The sequence below is a fragment of the Cydia fagiglandana genome, chromosome 1, assembly GCF_963556715.1.
Source record: "Cydia fagiglandana chromosome 1, ilCydFagi1.1, whole genome shotgun sequence".
Taxonomy (NCBI): Eukaryota; Metazoa; Arthropoda; class Insecta; order Lepidoptera; family Tortricidae; genus Cydia; species Cydia fagiglandana.
Window position 1 is genome coordinate 26187174 of NC_085932.1, and position 12626 is coordinate 26199799.

Consider the following 12626-nt stretch of genomic DNA (forward strand, 5'->3'; position numbering starts at 1 on the left):
AAGCCAGTCGAAGGTGCCTTTATTGGTGATTTCGCGAACTTGACATGGGTTCGGCAAATTGCCTGTTAAAACTTTGTTAAGAGATAATGGAATGGCTGCTTCGACTTTCCTGATACTATTATCATTCTGTTGAGAACTTGTGAAAGCGTGATTTTGTAAACAATATAGCTCGCTGCGCATTAGTCCGTAAACTGGAAAAAAGTGAAGGCAAGTCTGTCTGCTTACAATAGGTTTGCCTAATTAGGATGTACATAAAGTTTTTCAATTTAGTTAAAAATGATATAATAATGCCTAATACATGTATACAAATTTCAGCCTCTGCATGTATAAACACAACAACTGAAATGGAAGGCTGGTGTTGACATACAGTGCCGCTAGGCTGTCCGACAAGAATTAATTAAGGGATGTAGGCGCGACATAATTACTGCAAAGGCCCAGAAATCTGTGCTATTTAAAGTAAATTTGTTAACCTTAGCTTTTAAAGAAAGAAGAATGTTACCGGACTGAGAAATTCCAACATAGGAATTTAGCACTTTCCTCGAATTAGTTATTTTCTAATTATTTACACGAGATATTGCCAATGGCCTTATTTAACCTTGTAGTACGACAAAAACATAAAATAAGTGCTAATGTGTATAAGCAACTTCGCCAATGCCAGTTAAAAAAATACCTAAACTATAAATAGGTAGCCAAGCGTCGTTCATATTGTATAGTTTTCTTTGTAAAGTAAATAATTTAATTACGCTGGAAAATTTCAGTTAAGGTATTTAAATTAATATACTCTCATTTCTTTTAAATAGAACTTGGCCAATAGAAGTTATGACTGAATAAGAATAAATTTAAAAAAATGTAGAGTTACGGCTAAAATTGGCGGAAAAACACAAAATTGCGCTTTTAGCGGTTAAGTGCTCCAGGCGTACGGTTTATTTTTTAAGTTTTTTTGGCTTTACACTGATTTAATTACACATTTTAATATGCAGTGTTTATTTAAATACATTTATGTAAGTGACCGAGTAAAGAAAATACCAGGAAGTGAACTAAGTGACAAGTTCTGTTCCTCGTTCATTAAATCTTTAAAACAAGCCGCCTTGGAAAGATATTCACTTAGATCCGAGTATAGTAGGTACCTAACAACATTTATAGAACACACTTCCTTATTATTCCTTCTTCCCTTATGTAACTATATCAAAAATAGTACATATTTGCTTTAGTTATTTGGAACAGTAAGGGCTCGTGGCTCATGTGGAGCATTTTACACCTTATTCAATCACAAAAATCTAAAAAAATAATTACATAAAAAATAATTTAATAAAAATAAAATTGTGGTGAAAAAAAATATGACTGCCTGAGACCAGGCGGCCGATTTTTGAATTTCGATCGCTCGATTTCGTCACTCGAAAATCGGTGGAAAACGGCGAAGTGCTAATTTTTGAAATACGAGCGATCGAAATTTGGAATCTCGTAGTATTGACCACTCAATTTCAATTCTATTAGTAGAATTTAAATGCCTAGTAGTGGAGATATTATTTAACGAAATACTTACACGAAATCGAGTGGCCGAAATTCAAAAATCGGCCCCCAGTATAGATAATAGCTTTTGAAACAAGGCAAAAGTATGAATACGACCCACAAATTTCAAAAGTAATCCGCAAACTTGGATATAAATCAAATGTTTGAAAAAACCTCATAACTTTTTCAATATCACTGTTTTAATAAAAAAAGTTTGATTTGGTTTTTACTTCACAAAGAATTTAATTTGCTCCCTGATAGCGAAGAGCACCCTTTTATCAAAAATATTAGAGAAAAGGAAAAAAACTAGAGCTGTTTCAGTTTGTTTAGGATAAAGAACTATAAATCCTTAGGTAAAATCAAAGACGAAAGTTTCAACAAAATTACAAAAAATATAATAGTCGCAATGGTCCAAACAGTCTGCCGCGCTTAGCATAAGAGCAGAACTCATTTTGAAATGTCATTCAATTGTATACTTTGTACTTGTACGGTATGTTCTACAATGAGGGTTTCCGCGATCGAGTTTTTCACTAGATGACAGCACCGTGGCGAGAGGTCTAGCTGTCATAATCCACCAATCATGTTTAACGATGTTTTTTTTATTGGTGGATTTTGACAGCAGCTGTCAAAAAGACCTCTCGTCACGGTGCTGCCATCTAGTGAAAATCTCGATCGCGGAAACCCTCATTGAAAGAGATTTCACAATGAGTTACTGCTCTTATGTTAAGCGCGACAAACGAAAGCGTGTTTTCCCCGTGAACAAGACGAAATTCATGTTGCAATTAATTAATGCTGACTTGACATCGACCCTTGTTAAAAAATAAACAACTATGTTTCAACAAAATCTTTCTGAAACTGGAAAGCGGCAGCGCTGTCAAAAATATGCTTTAAGCAGAACGAATTGCTTTGTAAAAATTTCACGCTATAGAATTTTTACTAACTTTTTCACCTGAGCGCGGATGGAACGATCATTTCAACGTCAGACTGGAGAGTTTAAGCCTCTCTAAAATTTATAAAAATTTCAATTGGCTCATAAAATGTGGTTGTTGTTTTCGTTACAATACTATTTCGCAATCTCATTGCAATATACTTATACTTACTCGTATTACTTAAATATAAATAAAAAAAATCATCCCCACTTTTCGTATAGGTAACTGATTTCAGTATTTATATCCATTTTTAAGCCTTAACTTATTTAAATTCGCCCGTTTTAAGAGGCTCAATATGTCCACGTTTCTAAATAGGTCCTAGGTCATATGTAAGTAGTTTAAATAGGTCCTCATTATTAGTAAATATCCAGATGAAGGGATTATTTTAAGGCTCCATAAATAGCCCACATGAATAATGCATCGCGACGCACTCGGGTGGAAAGAGCAGACCCCGGCAAGCCGTATACGCTCATTTATTTATTTATGTAACTTCATATAAATAAGATGAATAAAGTCTAAGAAAAAACGTGCCTTGGAAATCAAGAAAAAGTCATTCTCGGATAGATGGCTCACACACCTTTGTCCTATGCTCGGCTAAATGGCGTGACAACACCGTTTCATATTTAACATATGTACATAAAATTATATAAAAATAATAAAATCATTTAACCATATACATATTTACATTTTTTTGATAATTTTATACGTCTTTATTTTGAGTTTTAGTCGTGTGTCGATAGATGGCAGTAAATTTACAGTGACTACAAAATGTACTATGACAGGACCCCTCCATACAATCTATTCTCTTTGTTTAAAGTAAGAGGATTATTGTTACAGTGATTGGGCTAAACTATTTAGAACTGGTTTCAAGGGAAAACATTTCAGGTGTATGAGTATGTGAGCTATAGCCAAAAACAAAAGCTATAGTAATGATAGTTACCGCAATGTTTGGTTATTAACCAAAGTTGGTTAAATTTCAACCCCATATGCCTTAATTTTTGTCTAAGCCCTGGGGCATAAAAATAAGAAAGGGTTTTATAGTTTTAATGGCGCTATGTACAAAAGATCCAAGGGTGATGGGACCATCCCTTTATTAAAAGTTACCTAAACGTGTGAAAGACATAGCCAGTGTGTCGGAATTTCAGTCCCAACTAAAGCAAATACTGCTAGGAAATACAATATATTATATGGACGAATCCATGAGACCTTAAACTATGTATTGTTTGTTAGAATATCCCGTATTTAATAATGTACTTTTGACGATCATAATATTAATTCTTATATATTAACATATTAATTTATAATGCAATGTAATATTATGAAATAAATAAATATCATATCATATCATAATGTCTACGACATTCCTACTATAAAAAAAATATATGTATTTACTTTTGAGTTACATGTCACATGATAATGCTCTACGCGCATCTCGCTTAAATTCTATTTTTTTATTCGGAAGACTAAAATGACATTATATAGTATGAAATGTTAATTTATGTTCATACTATGAAATTTCAATTTAGTCTACCGAATAAAAAATTGACTTTAGTAGCAACGTTAAAGTACGACCAATTGAGATATAAGAATCAGATCAAAAAATCATTGTGTAGCAAATTATTTCGAATGTTGTAATGTCTCTCTCCTTTTTTTTTCTTTGTAGAATTATTCATTAGCTGCAATAGTTTTAATATAATTATAACTCACTCAATGCAAGACAACTACTTACATGTTGCATATATTATGTTATGTTATATATGTTGTTAGGAATACTTATATTTTGTTGTCGTTGTTGTTATCTTGTTCTTCGTGATGGAAAATTGAGTACAGCCAAACAATTAAAAAACAAATATAATAAAACACATGACATATTTATTAGCATGTTAAAGTAACATCGCCCCTGAACTCCGCCAAGAGCCAAGAAAATTGAATGTAAAATCAAGATAAATCTTCAGTCTGGCACGGCGCCTAGTAAAAGGAGTGTTTCACATTTACATCCAAGCATTTCTTTAGACTTTGTTCTAGCTGGCGCGGCACTCTCTAGAGCCGCTCGTTTGAAGGCCAAGAAGCTCCTAACTGCTACGCTTAACCCTTTATCGTCGACAAACAAAATACAGTCTTAATAGCTCACTATTAAAGGTCGAAATTTAATTAACAGCTACCAAAGAGAACGGTTTTATTACTCCTTTTAAGAATAGAAAATAAAGTTATGGGCATTCTAACGGCAGGGGTGCTATAAAATCAGCTCTATTCAAAACATGCCTTTGAGAAGTTTTTAATGACAGGATTAAACGAACTTACCTGAAGTGAAGTTCAATCCTTATTATATGAAGCATTTAGTCCTAGACAATTTAACAGTGTAGTTCTCCCTTTTCCGCTGCTACATACGCAAGTTTAGAGATACCATAAAAAAAAATAAAAACGTCATCGTCTGGCAACACTCACTTCGTTTAGAGCGTTAAAACAATAAATATATGGGAAGTAAATCATGATTTACTTGAGGAGGGTGGGAGCCTCCCTTGTCTAGGACTAAATGCTTCATATAATAAGGATTGAACTTCACTTCAGGTAAGTTCGTTTAATCCTGTCATTATTATCGCATTTAGTCCTAGACAATTTAACAGTGTAGATGTTTAGAGGCAAAATTAAAAGATTATATGCATAAAAGAGATAAAAACTATATTTTTCAAGAACACAACATAACTCTTTCTAAGACTTAATATTATTTAAGTCATGGTCTCATATAAAAATTTAACATGTTAAACAAAACAAAGATACATCTTCTCTAGTGAAAAACACTGATTCTAGCTTACTGTAAGTCGATATACTAAGATATTGACATGACAATGTGGTTCTCACTATAACATAATTAGGTATTATAAATCTTATTATATTCTAATCAGACTTTTTCATTCTTACCAAAACTAACTCTTCTGCCTAGCTTCAGAATCACATACGGCTCGTGCAAATGCACTTTGTTCATTATTTATAAGGGGCCTATTATAATATCTAGCGAAAGTAAGAGATCTGCTAGACCACCCAACAGCCTTTAAAATACTGTCCATAGTAAGTCCTGCCCTATATGCTCTTGAAGAAGCTGCGTGGCGTGTTGAATGAGATGAAAATACAGAAACATTGATACCACTCTCTTTCATAACTGACTTGAGCCACCTACTAATAGTTTGTGTGGAAGCTGTTTTATAAGGCCTCTTAAAAGTAAGAAATAAATGAGAGTCATCTTTCCTATGTTCTCGTGTCACTTCTAAGTAATGTAAGAGAGTATTAACCGGACAAATTTCTAAATCATTATTTAAAGACGGTAAGGATAATTTTGACATAAATCTATTAGGAGCTGAAGTCTTTTGCAGATCTGTAAGAGTAATTTCTACACCAGTATCATTTATTTTTATATTGTTAGATCTTATTAAAAATAAAGTTTGAACACGTTGCCCAGTGGTCAGCGCTAAGAGCATAACAGTCTTCAAAGTGATTTGTCTTAAATCTAAGTTTTCTAGAGGATACCAGCATCTTATATGAGATAGTACTATAGCTGGGTCCCAGGTACTAGAGTATTTGGGTATACTTGGTCTTAATTTAAAAACTCCTTTAAACCAGCGTTTTATCCTATCATCTGTGCCTATGTGACTACCTATGACTAAAGACAATGCTGACCGGTGGCAATTTAACGTTTGATATGAAACACCTTTATCAAAAATAGTTGTTAAGTATTCTAATAGAGTCTGGCTAGCCAAAAATTGTTGACAAATATTTCGTTGTTGCATCACCAATTGTCTATGATTTAAAAAAAAGCTAAAAGTCAGTTGTCAATTTATGTCATTCATTCAAATTGTTTGCGGTTTATAAGGGGTTTATTTTGAATAATATTAATAATGTCCATACTGAGTGAGGTTCGCAAACTATTATTTAAGCTCGTAAATAATTTACGACCATGTGCGAAGTCGACGTGTAGCGTTGTATAATGAAAAACTGCAATGTTTACAACTCCTAAACAAATGTAAACAAATCAGAAGGTTGGTGCTCTATAAATATTTTGATACTTAGCATTTAGCAATTAGCATATTTGGCATAGTACTTATGTAATTTTTTTTGGTGATGGATTAATATTACGGTATTATCGAGCTAGGTCTTATTTACACTATATTTCATTTTTCGTCTTGTTACAATGTTATATGGTCAGACAGTGCTAATCACATATGTGTTTATCGTTGACTGTACATTACATACTGGTAGAAATTATGTGAGCTGACTTTGAGTGCACGTCAACATATATTTAACTTATATCGTTAGGTACCTTACGTGTGCACAGAAAATCAAAAATATTTTCTAGTATCAAAACTATAATTCCTACTACACCAAGTGTGACCAGCCCAAGATTTTTTGAATTTCCCGCCAAACATTTGTGTAAAATTTCAGTAGCCAGACTCTATCTTTGGTATTGAGGCGCTTAAAACGTCCTCATTAGAGGTGATACAAAAATGCCACCACTGGCGCAGGCAAGAATCATATTGCTTAATACTGTTTTTAGATAAAGAGGCAATCATTATATCAATTGCCTTGTTAGGTAACATTCTTCTTTTCATTGCCTCCCTGACAATATGCAAGCCCCCAGGGTAAGGTGCTGGTGTAAGGGGTGCGTTGATCTGGAAGGAGATGTTAAAAGATTTTTATCTGGGCCAAATGTGAGAATTTCAGATATAGCTAGTGACCTGAGTAAGGGGTACCAGGACTGTGTAGGCCACATAGGGAACACCACTATACCTGTGGCCTTGTCAGTAATTATTTTTCGTAACACCTTTAATAACAAAGAGAATGGAGGGAATGCATAAAAGTAATCGGACCATTTTATTGTAAAGGCGTCAATATTCCATGCAAAGGGGTCACGGTGCCAAGAGACATATTTAGTACATTTATTATTGAAACGTGAAGCAAACAGGTCGATTACTGGAACACCAAGAGAATCAGTTATACTGCGGAACACCGATGGTGATAATTCCCATTCTATGTCCTCATTAGACGAACAACGAGATTGATAATCTGCCTCAAAGTTGTCCTTTGATTTTATGTAGGAGGCATATATCCACAATTCCCTTGCTTCACACCATTGCCATATCTGTTTTGCCAGGTTATTTAATTGAGGAAACTGTACTGAACCCATCCTATTTATATATGAAATTGCAGTGGTGTTGTCAATTCTCAGTAAAATTTCGCAGTTTCTGGAGTTGTTAGCAAAGCATCTCAATGCAAAAAATGCTGCTAACAACTCCAGATAGTTTATATGATTCTCTTTTTCCCGCACAGACCAAATCCCCTTTGCACTTTTGCCATTACAAACCGAACCCCATCCAGATAATGAAGCATCACTATAAATTTCCAATAAAAAATTATATTGCTTAATAAAACAGCATCTATGCATTATGTTTTGTTTCCACCACCTCAGATCCAGTTTTGCTTCCGCACTTACAGCCATATTACCCTCATAGTTTCCCCCCGAACGTTCCAAAGCTATAAATTTATCCCTCTCTAGGTTTTTTGTATACATAAAACCATAGGAGATAGCCATGCATACAGAGACTAAATTGCCTAACATCTTTGCAAATTCCCTAATTGTGCACTGATGTATATTTAGAAATTTGTTTGTAATGGATAATATTTTTTCACGTTTCTTGTCTGTGGGACTTAAAGTCATGTTAAGGGAATTTACTTTAAAACCTAAAAACTCTACGACATTGGAAGGAATAAAGTTACTCTTTTCTTCATTTATTACAAACCCTAGGCAAACTAAAAGATTCTTTATAATATGAACATTATTATTGCACTCATTATATGAGGATCCAAAACATATCAGGTCATCTAAATATATCACTACTCTTATGCTTCTCTCTCTTAAATACCCTATAATAGGTTTTAAAAGTTTGGTGAAGACATATGGGGCCGAACTTAATCCAAAGGCTAAACAGTTGTATTCATATAGTGTGTCATTAAATTTAAACCTAAGAAATCTCTTGTGGTCAGAGTCAATGGGGCACATATAGTAAGCATGTTTAAGGTCAATTGTGCACATAAAATCACCCTTTGTCAATAATTTGCATACCGTTCTAATGTCTTCCAACTTGAAATGATGATCACCTACAAACTTATTTAGCTTCTTTAAATTTAAAATGAATCTATGCGTGCCATCTTTCTTAGGAATAGTGAAAACACTAGACAAAAATTGGATAGGATCATTTTCACACACTGATATTGCCCCAAGATTTAAAAGATCCTCAATTTCCTTTAAAATAATTTCTTTGTCAACCTGATTGAAGTTATTATTTTGAGGTATATTATTTTGGAAAGGCTGACTCAAAAATGGAATTTTATATCCCCTTATCCAGCCCAAAATAATAGGATCTTGGGTTACATTACACCAACATTCATAAAAATAAAATAGTCTGCCTGCAAAAGGTACCTTTAAGGATATCTGGCACGGCCCCTGACTGACGGTCCCATTGGTTTGTTGTCCAGGGGTTTGAAGGGGTGGCGGGGGCCGTTGTACCGATGAGCCCCTCGATATGACCCTCTCATTGGGTGGGCTTGATTGGTTGGGAGCAGACGCCGAGGGGTTTGATGAAAGTTTTTTGGAGTGTGCGGGTTCTTCGCAGTATGGGCTGGCTTGGGCTTAATTATATTTGAAGCCCGCTTCATAGCAGAGTAAGACTTTACTGAGGTGTCCAGATTTGAGTACAGGAACTCTTCTCTCTTATTATCTTTCAGGGATTCTACTAAGTTCTTATCCAAAAATGGATTGACCAACTTCTTTCTTATTTCAGTGTATTGAAAATGTAAGTGACACAGAATGCGTGAGATATCAGTCAGCTTCTTGATAACATTGTATTTGTTAAAATCCTGCTTTGACATTGTGTTAATAACGGAACAAATGCTTCCAATAGCCAAGCCCAATTCCTGTTGTCTATCTTCCATCAACTTATCCCGTACTCTTGATGGGTTATTCAGAACTCCAATGAGCTCCGTATTAAGCTTAGGGGCATCCAGGAGCTTGCAATTGCTTGGAATAAGCAGGTTTTCTAAAAGCTTCTCCTTATTCTGTTTGGCTATTCCTTCTAGCAGGATCTTGCTAATGGTATTGAAGATCTCCTTGTGAATTTCATCACCATATTGTCTGATTCCACCAGCCGACTCTCCTAATGCCGACAAGAACTCATTGTCTAGTTCTGAGTTCAGATCCTGGGCAACGCCCATATCAGAATCAGTCGCTTGGGCCTCGCCCATGTCTGTATCGGGCTCTTGGGCCTCTCCTAAATCTGTGTTCACATTTTCATCTTGGGCCACGCCCGTATCTTCGTTATCATTGTCCAACTCCTCTATTACTTCTGGGTCTAGCTCCTGGTGTTGAGCTAAAAAATATAAAATTTCTTTAGAACTAACTTTATCCCACGGATAGACGCAGTCCCGTCACACGGGAGTGCAATATAAAATTTATTTACAACTTAAAGCTTTATCCCACGGATAAAGGCAGTCCCGTCACACGGGAATGCAAATATTCACCTCTTAAAAATCTTTATCGCACCGATAAAGCACATGGCGTCACACGACATGTGAATAAGTGAGGTTATGAAAATATTTAATTTAATTGTAATGTATACATATATAACCACTTACAAAATCCCCACGGGACCTTTGTACATTATTTAAATTGTTGTAAATCACTCTAAAACACTAGAATTTATAAGGAGGGTTGATTGATTTCACCCAAGTACTTACCATTAGACTCGCGGTATTTCGCCAGTCTTTTCTCTAACCTTTCTATTTTATGTTGCAGATTTTCATTCTTTCTCTTCGGCATGGTTTGTTTTTCAGAAAAAACAACTTAAACCAATAATTTTCGTATTTTCAATATTAAAATCTTATAAATTGTATCCGTCGCGTTGAGCGCAAAAGGAAAAGTGAGTGTTGCCAGACGATGACGTTTTTATTTTTTTTTATGGTATCTCTAAACTTGCGTATGTAGCAGCGGAAAAGGGAGAACTACACTGTTAAATTGTCTAGGACTAAATGCGAATATAATTTAGGTATATGTGGGTTTGGTAGTCAAAATTTTTGACTATACAAATAATGAATAAAATGCGGAAGAATAATGAATAAGGTCAGGGCCGGATTGCATAATAATGGCTCCTCTACACGATGGGCCAGCGCCGGCCACTCCAAGGGACCCAGCCATGCGGTAGAATGAGATAGCAATATCACTTGCTCCCTCTAACGCATAAATGCGTCCCTTGGTGGAGTCATAAAATACAAGCTAATACTATATTAGCGCCACTTGCACCATTCCACTAACCACGGGTTACCATAGTTACCAGTACAATTTGACACTGTGTTAACGGTTAAAATGTTTAACACCGGGTTAATAGGATGGTGTAAGTGGCCCTTAGTGATTTTGTATACATGTAAAATAAAATTTAAATTAAATTTAAAATTTGTATGTAGGTAAGGCCCCAGGGGTATAACATGAGTACTTTACCGGGTGCTTCAGTGTTTTCCTTTAAGCATCTTCACTAAGAATACTAGGTACCTACTTACTTATTACTTTTCCCAATACATAAGGAAGGTACGACCTTGTTAAGGTCGCCGGAAGACGCTGGATGCGGGTCGCTTCCAACCGGCACGTATGGAGATCCAAGGGGGAGGCCTATGTACAGCAGTGGACGTCTTATGGCTGAGATGATGATGATGATGAAGGAAGGTAGGTACTATGTAATAGTTATGAAAATAAATCGGCATCTCACATAGTTCGCTATTTTTCTTCTTCACAAGACATAATTATCAAGAATAATTTTATCTATTATAGCGTGAGTAAGCTCTCCAATCATACCCTCGTCTTATAGGTCTCCGTATCAAGTAATACGATTAATGCCGCGATAATTCACTCGTCGAGTCATTATCCCTCGAGTCGTTAACTAAACAGCGTTTCGTTAATGAGATAGTAGCAAGGGTAAATGGAAGACTCATAGTTGAAGCTAACGTTACGTTAGTTACGTTATAGTCAGTGGTTGTGATAATAACAAGGAGAAGGATCTTTTACATCTGTACACTTCCGCAGGTATTTATGTCATAAATGCGAAACTGTTCCTAAATACATATTTTTTCGGTTGGGACTGGCTTGAGTATTTTAATACAATACATTTATGCACATAGATAAAAAACTATTAACACAAATATACTTTTAGATATACGAAGATATTAAAAGTACCTAGGGAGAGTGCCATAGTCATTCGCCACTCATAACAATAAGACATATATTTGCCCGCAGGGCAGCTTGTGGCGAGCTGTTGGGGAGTAACGACCCCACGGACCCGAGTGCTCCCGAGAGTCGGTCAGGGTCTCCGTCTCCGGCGTGTCTTCGTCGGTCGGAGTGGACCCCAAGGAGACCCGCAGGACTCTCAGCTCTGGCTTGCCTTCATTGGCCGTCCAGAGAGGAGTCGCTAGAGCTATATGCTCCAGGGGTGGAAGTGAAAGATGCATAAGACGCGAGTTGGCACAGTGGCTGGTAACAGCCACTGGGTAGAAAGCGGCGCACACCTCTCGACACCCCTGAGCCGCTCACACCGATGTTGCCCCTGGTCGTCTTCACAACGGCAGTTTCAGGGGCCCATCTAGTCAGCGGCAAGTCACCACCTGCCTCGATAACGTGTGTTAGCATTGTTATGGCAGGTGTCCGAACTCTGTACAATAGCCCAGTCTCATTTTCCACCCAAACTTCAATCCATACACCGGTATACTATTCACTTTTGCTACAATAGTCCCAATGCCTGCTGAGACCGGTTCATGGGTGTCTATTGTTGCACCTATGAACGGGTTCCAGCAGGCGTTCTACATGACATTAAAGCTCTCCAAGGGGCCTTTACGTGTTGGATCTGTGTCCCCACGCAAGCCTATCAAAAAACCGGGATTATAGGCCCGTGATATCCAAGGAGACATATTTAAGACACTTCTTTTAACTTGTTTCTTTCTACCCTAATGGCCACTATATAGGGGCTATATAGGGGTTGACAAATCCAGCAACATAAAAACTAGTTTGATGTATTCAAAAGGTACTTAAATACACAATACAGTCCGTAGCGGCCTCCCTTTTTAAATATCTTTCGTGAAATTTAAATAATCACGATAATA